This window comes from Columba livia, chromosome 8 (genome assembly GCF_036013475.1).
Source record: "Columba livia isolate bColLiv1 breed racing homer chromosome 8, bColLiv1.pat.W.v2, whole genome shotgun sequence".
Taxonomy (NCBI): domain Eukaryota; kingdom Metazoa; phylum Chordata; class Aves; order Columbiformes; family Columbidae; genus Columba; species Columba livia.
Genome location: NC_088609.1, coordinates 25,526,711 through 25,536,602, shown reverse-complemented (window position 1 = coordinate 25,536,602; position 9,892 = coordinate 25,526,711).

Here is a 9,892-nt window from a genome sequence, read left to right as displayed (position 1 = left end):
CAGGTCAGTGTCAAACAAAGTCTTCAGGATATTGATGCCCTTTCAGTTTAAGGAGGAAAAGAACGTTCTAACGGAGGACCAGGTTCAGTTCAGCTCGTTTCTCACCGCGCTGTGTTCAGCCCAGGGTTGCTGGGAGCGGAGCTGCCCCCGCCCGGCTGGCTGCTGCTGCCTTGGGCTTTCTGGTTCCCTCCAGGGCTCAAGATGGATGCAAGGCAACTGATTTTTTTCCCCAGATATTTTAATGATTAAAACACGTAATTTGATCTCGTCGCTATTTTATTTACCTCACGTACCACATTTCATTTATCTGCACAATGGGAACAAGCCATGGGCTTTGCTACCGGACGCTTCACTTCTACTCCTGCCGCCCAAACGAGCGCCCTGCGGGCACCGCTGGGCGCCCCGGCACGGCCCCGCACGGGCAGCGCTTCTGTCTTTGTTCGCCTTACGCTTAACAGCCTCGCCGCCCGGCCCGCCGCCGCTCCCCACAGCCGATCTCGGGGGCACCGGCGGCCGCGGGCACCTGAGAGCGGCGGCTGCGCGGGGGGCGAGCGGGCGGGGCCGACCCGGCCCTCACATGCGCGGCGCCGCGGGTGCCATTGGCCGCTGCGGGGCCGCGGGCGGTGCTCTGGCCGCGGGGCCGGCCCTCGCCGCCGGTGCTGTCCGTGTGCCGAGCCATGCGGGTGCGCGCCGCATGCGGAGTGCGCGCTGCAGGGCGCTGCTAGGAGCCGAGCCCGCCCGGCCCGGCCTCCCCCTCCCCGCCCGCCGCCGCCCGCATGGCAGCGTCGCGGGAGTGACCGCCCCGCAGAAGGTCTGCGTCCCCGCGGCACGCACGGAGCGGCCGGGCGGCTCTCGGGGTCCCCCAGCCCGCGGGGCCGTCCCTGAGGTGAGGCGAGCGCGGGGCTGGCGGGCGGGCGGTGGAGGGGCCGCGGAGGAAGGGGCGGCATCGGCACCGGCACCCCCGCCTCTCCTTCCCTGCGCTTTCCGTCGCGCTTATCTCCTTTTTTTTTTCTTTTTTTTTTTTTTTCCTTCAAACCGGCCCGGATCGGTTTGCTTTATTGCTGCCAGCGCCGGTGTGCAGCGGGGGCGCCCCAGACCCTTGGCACAGCCGCTGGTGGGACCCCGAGGAGCAGCCGGGCCCCGCCGCGGTGTTTTGGCCGGGGGTGCGCACCCACGCGGGACGCGCCCGCCGGTGTGGGGGGCGAGCGGCGCCCCGTGCGCTGCAGCGGCGACGATAGCGGGGCCGGCACCGGCGGCGGGGCTGGGAGCGGGGCTGGGAAAGGCGAGCCCCTTCCGAGAATGGTGGTTGGTGTTAAATCCGTGCGGGGACCGCCAGCCGCGTCTCTTTTGTATGGGGTCAACTGTTGTCGGTGTTGCACCACATGCAGGTTAAAGGGGCCTAAACCGGTGTATAAAACGCATCTTCAGGACAAAAATAACCCTTGTCAGAGAATAATCTGTGGGTTTTCTAGGTCTGTCTCCTCCCTTTCCCCTGTTCCCCAGTACGTCGTAATACCGATTCGTGCTCCTTGAGGATCCCTGAGCCTGGCACAGCAGCTCCTCTGTCTTGCAACCTCCATTTCCCCCCCGTCCCCGTTACAAGTGCTGCCACTGCTGTTAAAAAAACCACGAATCTAGGCACAGAAAGCTTGTGACTTGCCCAGCATCCTTTAGGGCAGCTGGTCTGCGGTCAGCGGGGGATGCAGGCTGTGCATTTACAGCACACCAGCAGCCTGTGGCGGTTTCTCCTCTGGATGCTCCCAGTGTGGAAGAGCCATGAGGTAGGTTACTCAGACTTGAAAATGGAGGACGGTAGTGGTAACCAGCCTGTTGTTTGGTGGAATAAGTGTCAGCAGTACTTCCTGTAATGGTGGTGCTGAAAGTGGTGTTTTACTTGACTTAGCTGCTGGTGCAGAGTGTGAAACATCTTCAGTACTGGCTTTGGGGTACCTGCTACTCATAAGCATTGTCAGTTGAAGCTTTTTGTTTTTTTAAGTGTAGAGAAGTATTTTGGATTTGTCTTCAGTATTATGTCTGTCAGCTGTGATAGGAAAGGATTATCTTTTTTGCCTCTAAAACAGAAGGTGAGGAATAGTTATCCCCCTTGTTTGGGAGAGAGTGCTTTAGGATGTGAGAAATTTGCAGGGACAGCACTGAGATTTTGATCCCGAAGCTCTGAGCTATCAAAAAAGCACACTCATCCCAGATGGGTTACCTGAGTCTCTTTCTCTGTGTTTCCCCCCCCCCCCCCCCTTATTTTCCACCTCCCTCTTCCTGGTGACAGAGGAAACCCTCTTTCTTCAAACTTAGAGTAAGGAATGGTAGTATAGAAGGTTAGTGTTAGGTTATTTGCTCTTGATTGCATCTTAAATCACTTCACCAAACCTTGCTGGGAGGCCAGGATCCTATTCGTTCCTTGTGATTTACAAATCCCCTATAAACCTTTTATTGTTAGCTGAAACTGATTTATGAGGTGCTGACCTAGGAATATGCTACTGTGGCTTTATTTTCTGTGCCTTACACAATTTTCTCCTATGTTGCTGAGCGAGTGTTGGCTTTATAGTAAACTCATTTGGTGCTTTGCATGTATCTTGGTTAGTGTGAAAAACACTTCTCTGTTATGTCTGCTATATCTGTTTTCATGAACGTAATGAGCAAGGGATATTTAAATATATACTGTTATTTGCAATTGAGATTGCTGTAATAAAGATCCAAAGTTTACAAAGGCTACATGAGGTAACGTGGGGAAGGGAGCAGCATTAAGCACTAATTTATCTGGAGGATCCAGATATGCACAATAGATATCCGTATCAGTCCTGGCATCCTTGGGAGAACAGTAATCTCTCCAGCGTGCTCAGACCTGGAGGAGGGATTCTAAAACAGCAGCTCCAGCAATGGAGAAAATCTGCATGCTGCCCTCATAGCAATGTAATTATTAATAGGAACAAACCTGTACAAGAACAATGCAAAGAGAGTGAAAGCACTTAGGTGCTTGCTGTGGAAAGATTAACTAGTGTACTTTGCACTAACACATAGCTGCATGTATGAAATATAGTTCTTGTGTTCCAGTTCTTTCTTACCCCTGTGTTCCTGTCACCTCAGACAAGCCTTTTTCTCTTCTGTGGCAATAGGCAGGTGGTGGTATGGGGATGCAGCATCTGTGCATCCTATGCATGGACTGCTTTCTTCACTGCATGCCTGGAGAGTGAGAAAAAAGCTAATGCTGTTGGTGATATGCTTCTGGTAGGTCCTGCCAGGGACAGGAGGATAAGAAAATAAAGGCTAGTGGAGAAAAGGGTGCCTGTATCCATGTGGTCAAAATGCTTGCGACCGTGTGTGTTGTGGCTTGGTGCAGTTTTAGAAGAAGTGACTGTACTAAAATTTCCTGCCTTTAAGTCAGTTCTTTTAATTTCTCTGTGTCTTCCCGTTTATTTCTGTGTATTGAGGTCCCATTCAAACTCTGTTGAAGCCAGTGGGAGTAGGTGGATTTTGAAGTGGGTCTTGCACCGCTGGCTGAGTTTCTTTCCCCCCTGGTGTTCTCTGATGACACCGGCTGCTGTGCTGTTTTCTTCTTTTGCTGGATTCGGGTGTGCTGGCGTGGGCTGGCTTGCTGGCAGAGTGCTGACTCAGCGCCTCGGCGCAGGGTCTCCCTTTGCCATCTCCTGCACCTTTGAGAGCCAGAGGGGAGTTTTGATACAGCTACAGAGACACTGTCGTGTCCTGAATTAAATGTCCTGAGGCTTAAAGCATTTTTAGTCAGTGTGGGGCTGGTGGTGGCTGTTTGAGTCACAAAGGATGTCATGAGGGAACCCAATAAATTGGTTTCTCAACTCGTTGAAAACAAAAGAGAGTTCCAGAGTTAGTGTAAAACCCTTCAGAGTTTATTATTTGGTAAAAATTTCCTTTTGAAAGAACGATCTGTATAATCCAGTTAATTTATAAAGTTGCTGTAGAACCCTAAATACTCGTAAAACACAATTAGTAGTATTTACCTTATACTCAAATGTTACTGTATAAAGTGGAAAGAACAAAATGTTATTTCAGTTTCTCCTGTTTAAAGTTCTCCATTTTTTGCTAGCATTGAAACTAGACTACAGAGTTTTCCTTTCTTCTTTCTTTCCTTTCTTATTTATTTATTTGTTGTCTCTTGGCAGTGGGAAGATTATATCCTAGCAAAAAACAAGCTATTGATGTATTAAGAGAAGCTGAGATAATTTTCTCCAGAAACCTTATATTTAGGTAAAGATGTGTCTGTGCTTTTGCATAACTGGCATTTTAAACGTTTTTTTATAGAAGCAGTGAAAAGTCTGTGGACTTCACCATGCAAAGGCTTGTGCACATGACTGATTTTGCACACATGTATAGTCTCGTGAGCATGCACGCGTGCGTAAGTCCCTCTGGGGTCGTGGGGTTTATTCTGGGCTGTGAAGCTGAGGTGCTATGGGCCTACACTTGTAAGTATGTGCCAGACAAGGGCTGAAATATGCAGAAAGATGTTTGTGAAATACAGTTTTCTAGCAGCTACCAGCATAATATTTGTAAAAGCAATTGTAATTAGCGTTTCAAAGCTGTTCTGTCCCTCTTTCCTTGAGAACACTTTCAGCTATGTTTTTTCAAAGTTTGTCTTACTTGCGTTGGGGATGGGTTTGGCTCAAGATCTTTTGTTCTACGCAAACTGAGAGCGATTTTCTTTTAACCACATAACGAAGAATAGGTAGTGATTGCTTGCCAAGCAATTTTTCCCTTCAGAGATTCCAAACAAATTTAGGAAAGAACAAAGCCAGTATTTCTAGTGTTTAACTTCTTGAGAATCATCTTGGTTTTTGGCATGTTAAAAAGGAAAGTGCGTCACAAGTCAAGTTGGCGCTTTCTAATACCATCAGTAATACTCATTTCCATGTCATTAACTGTAATTGACACTACTTCAATCTTTTTCTCACCACAGATTTCTTTAATTAAAAGAATTGAAGCTCTTTTCATTTATTTCTTCATTCTCTTCAGCTGTATTCTTCCAGTCCTGCAAGAACAGGTTCCTGTCCCCTGTCAGGAAAAAGATAGGAAGAGCAGCTTAAAGACCTTCATGTAGCAGCTGCCACAGTGTTCAAGGAGATATCCTTGGAAGGAGGAAGCTTTTTTTGTTGGAATCAAACCAGCAAAATGCCACTTTCGCCCAACACTTGGAGGCAAGCAGTAGCATGGGAAGACAGTAGGGCTGCACCAAGGACCTGTTTATTGGTATTGTTTTAAAAGAAATACCTTCCCGTTTCTTCTTTCTCCACGTATAAATCAGGATATGAAAACACGTTGTTCATGTAGTCTCAAAGCTGCTGCTACCTACAATTTTCCTTCTTTCCACTTGAGCTCTTTCATCCAAAGTGAGTTGTTCTAAGACTTAAGTAGTTGTGATATTCAAGACTTGAGAAGCAATCATGGTGTAAAATACAGTCACAGGGGAGGAGGAAAGTTATTTGTTGCTCAGTTTTTTTCTTTTCAGAGACCCTTTTCTTTGATGAAGGTAACTGATGAAGAAGCAGAAAATGTAACTAGTCTGAAAGCATGTGGCAGCCAGCAACGGATGAGGATAGCGGGAGCCTTTATTCACCATGGTCCTACATTTTATGTTGTGTGATCAATAGAAAAGGAAATGGTCTGGGTTTTGTGACCTGCATTGTTCCCTGTTAGTGGTAAACAAAGAACACTCTCTCTGTGTGTATATATATATATATATATTTTTTTTTTTTTTTGTTAAAAGTCGAGAGTCTCAGGTATTCTGTCTTATGAAGGTCTCCTTTAAAGACTAGGGAAATGCAGTGGAAGATTTCTCAGACCCAAGGGGTGGGCATAACTGATAATTAAATGCTGTTGCTACCTTTTCCTGTCAAACATCTCTTCAAACTGCTTGATCTGCATTTAAATTTGGAAAAGTTGCAAAATTCCCAAACTGAAGTTTTAAAATCCCTCTTTATTCTCTTGCTCAGGAAGTTTCTGTCTGAGTCATGTCTCCTGATGATTTCCTCTGTATGTCAAGACCATGGGTGGGGCCACCTAAATACAGGTGTTTCTTGCTGTTTTACATGTCTTATCTGTGGCACTCACATGGAGCTGGTAAATATGATGAGACCTACAGCAAACAGTGTCCTGGAGCATCTGCTGGAGACCAGTGATGCTCTGGATGGACCCCTTCCCTAGATTCACTGGGTAAAGATACACACAGAAAAGGAAAAACCAGACATGAAGGTTCTTTGTAGCCCTTGCAGTGCAGCTGCTCGGCAGGCTCCTACCCGCCTCACACAGGCTAATGGCTACAAAGCCACAGCCAAGATGCAGTTTCTTTTTTTTTTTTCCTTCCTTGGACTTCATTCTTTGCAAGTCAGCACCAAGATAAGTTTCTCTATAAAAGTTGTTCCTGATTGCCCTTGGGTTCTACAGAAGCCAGGGCTGCCGCACCTCTGTTTTTTTTTTTCAAGTCTGGCCAATGCCACAGATACCAACATGCCTGTTAAAAGCAGTTTTGTTTTTTGGAGTGGATTTTGAAGCACTCTATTCTCGCTGCAGTGATTTTATTTATTTGTTTGTTTATTTTTCCAATTTGGGATTATAGCTCTAAGGAGAAAATGAGTGCATAGGACCGGTATCTGAATATGACGTCTGACTATCTCTCTGTTCTTCAGCCATCACAGGGTAGGAAGAAAAGGAAGCTTTTCTTTCTCACACCTTCATCTGGTGTGAGAACTTGTCTAAAGAACAGCCATGCCTGGAGTAACCCTAGTGCAGGCTTGCTGAAGCTGTGTGTGCTGGAGATGGAGGCAGTTCTACAATCTTGTACTACCTCGAGATCAAAAGAAAAGCTGGTAACCCCAGGGGAATCTTTCATATACCTGCATGTGTGCACATACAAAGTTGATTTTAGTCATATTTTGCCAACAAAAAGTATTGTTTGTTGTCTGTCTCAAATATACTGGTTAAAAAGCCAAGCTTATACAACACTGGTTTGCTAATAATTGAAAATAACCTTTCACTTCAAAAGCTTCCTCTGCGAATATTAATATTTTATACAGAAGCATTATGTAATAGACATTTTGTCGCCTCTGCAGTCCTGCACAGAGGAACACATTGTTAAGCTGATGTCATTTGGATTGTTCAGGACAAATTTGTCGACTAAACCAATGCAAACGTCAATGAATGATTTTTAAAAAGTCCATGTTGCAAGTTGGTACATAGTGCTTTGTGTACAGATCGCGGAAAGAGAGGATAGGAATTATTTTGGCCTGACAGTCTCTGCATTAAAACTTGAGAGAGAAGTGTGAAAGGTAGTGCTCTAACTTGCTTTGCTTTCAAGCACCACTATGGTTACAAACACTTTCCACATGCATTAGCAATTGCCTTCATCAAGGATGCACGGAGGAACCAGACTTCACGCTTAATCTGACTGGTGTTTAAAAACACAAACTGAGAAGTCTGCATACAGGGTTCCTCTCAATGGCTGGCATCCAGAGACTTTCATGCGCTTGCTTTCTGTCTAATTAAATTAAGAAATAAAGCCTAAACTACCTAGCTTAGAAGAGGAACTGACAAAAGGGAAATGAAACTTCATGCACTTAGTTTTTTAAAGTAGCATTTGCTATTTTATAACTAATACTAAATTTCTTCACCATTTTACCTGGTTGGCATTGTTAGCAGAGAGTAAGAGAAGACTGGCTTTATAGTTTTGCTCCTCTCCTTTCCTAAGGGAGTGGAGGAATGTGGATACACAAATGCTTGTTGGTGCTGCAGAAATTGTGATTTTGGTCAGTGCTGGTGCCCTGATGGAAGGTGGGTAGGAAAGTGTCTAACAGGAGAGGAGTGAGAGAAGAGTGGTTCTTGGAAGAAAGACTGGACTGAGAATGAGATAGAATTGTACTACTAATAAATCAGGAAAATGAAAAATGCAGTGGTTTGGACAAGACTCTATTTCCAGTGGTTAAAACTTGTGGTTACGCTTTGCTTATTTTTAGTGTAATTTGATTTAGGATGTATCTAGATAGAAAGGTGAATTTAAGAGTGTCCTTATTAGCATCAATCAGCTTAGCTGAAACAGATTTTAAAGATAGAAACTGCTGGAGCCAGAGTAGCAGGAGAACAAAAATAGTAAAACATAGTAAAGCCAGGAAATAAAACCATGAGAGGCATGCAGAAATACAAAAGAAAATAGTAACAGTGTGGCAAAGGAAAGGAGATGACAAGATTATTGAGGTAAGTGTGAGTAAATAGGAAAGAATCTTAAAGCATGAAGTTGTATGTGCTGTTCTGCATGAGGAAAGTGTATGAATTCTGTTTGTTTGCCTGAGGGAGTGTCGTCTCCGGAAGCAGGACTTCCACGCTCCCAGCTGAATGGGCAAGTTCTCCCACTTTACCATCAGCTTGGAAGCATGCTGCAAAGTAACGTGGACCCCTGTGAGGACATGTCTGTTCATTGCAGCTAATTTAATGGGCACCTATAAACTTACGGATTGAATTGGTGCAAGCCTGGCTTTGGGTGAATAGCCCTGCAGCTGCGTGATTTGCGTTGTAAAATCACAGTCTGTCCACGTGTGCAGCGGCACAGAGCAGCCGGTCACAACCAGCGCGGCTGGTCCGTGCGAGAAGCGCAGAGTGCTGCTCCTCCGCTCGCTGGCTTGCGAATGAAGAGAAGATGACGGCCCCCCGTGCTCTGATGGCCATGTTAAGGCTTCTTCAGCATCTGGTTGTTTACCTGCTTGCTGTCTGAACTTGTAAGATCTTAGATCTGGCTTGTTAGCTGCTAAAGAATGTAATATCAGAGCTACTAGCAGCAGCCCCCTCTCTTATTGCCTGTGGATCAAACAACAGGTTACCCAGAGCACTGGGAAATGTTGACTGCTTGCTCAGCTAGGTTTGATTTGTTAATGTCTTGGTTATATTCCTGCCTTCTGTGACAGAGAAGAGGAAGCAGGGAGAAGTTTTCACGCAGCCTCTGGCTCATGGAGAAGGGAAGAAGGGGTGGTCACAAGGAGAAAGAAGGAATTACAGGGAGCTCCTGAAATAAAGGGTGTGTTGGGTGGCCCGTGAAAAGCTGCTGGGAGGCCGTGCTGGAACAATGATTTCTGCAGCGAGCAGCAGTGGGATCCCATGGGCTCCCACAGAGTGGGAGCAGTGCCTAAGGTGCTTTCCAAAGGGAATGTGGTTTCAAGAGCAGCTGGAGCAAATTTGGGCTCACTCTGCTGTTGAAAGGGGAAGCCCTGCCCGCGCCCCCACCTCTGCCTGGCTGGGCACACACCAGGGACGGGGGGGAAGCTGCTCTCCTCAGCTGCAGGGTGGCCACAAATCGGCTTAGGCTGATTGCGAAACCTCACTCGGAGATAGCAACAAAATCTGGTATTTATCTGGCTGGGTTACGTGCTGCTTTTGACAGTACTTCTACAGTAGGTTACCGTGATCGTTTGGGGTTTTTCTTCTCTTGATGGCATGACATTTTTCCTGTGTGGTGATTTGTTGTTTTTCTTATACAACAACAAGGGAGAAACATGGCATTTTAGCCAAAGTCATTGCCAAATGTCTGCTGGTGTCTGGGTACTTGGAGATACATGTAGAACTGGGAATTATTCAGTTGTGCCAAAATTAAACGTCTAATGACTGGAACTGCTTCATTTACTTTACTAGCTGCTTTTTTTTTTCCTCAAGATCTCTGCTTCTTCCCCAAAATGTTGTCATTTCCCTCCTTCTCCTTTCTTTACAGAATTCATAATAATTTGCTCTGTAAGTGCATCATCTGATTTTTGTCACTCTGTTAATAATGATTATTTCCCTGTTAAATACAACAGAAATAATGTTTCCCTTAGTGGAAAACAAGTTCGATTTAGTGACTGTACAAATGAAGGCAGCCACATGTAAGCTA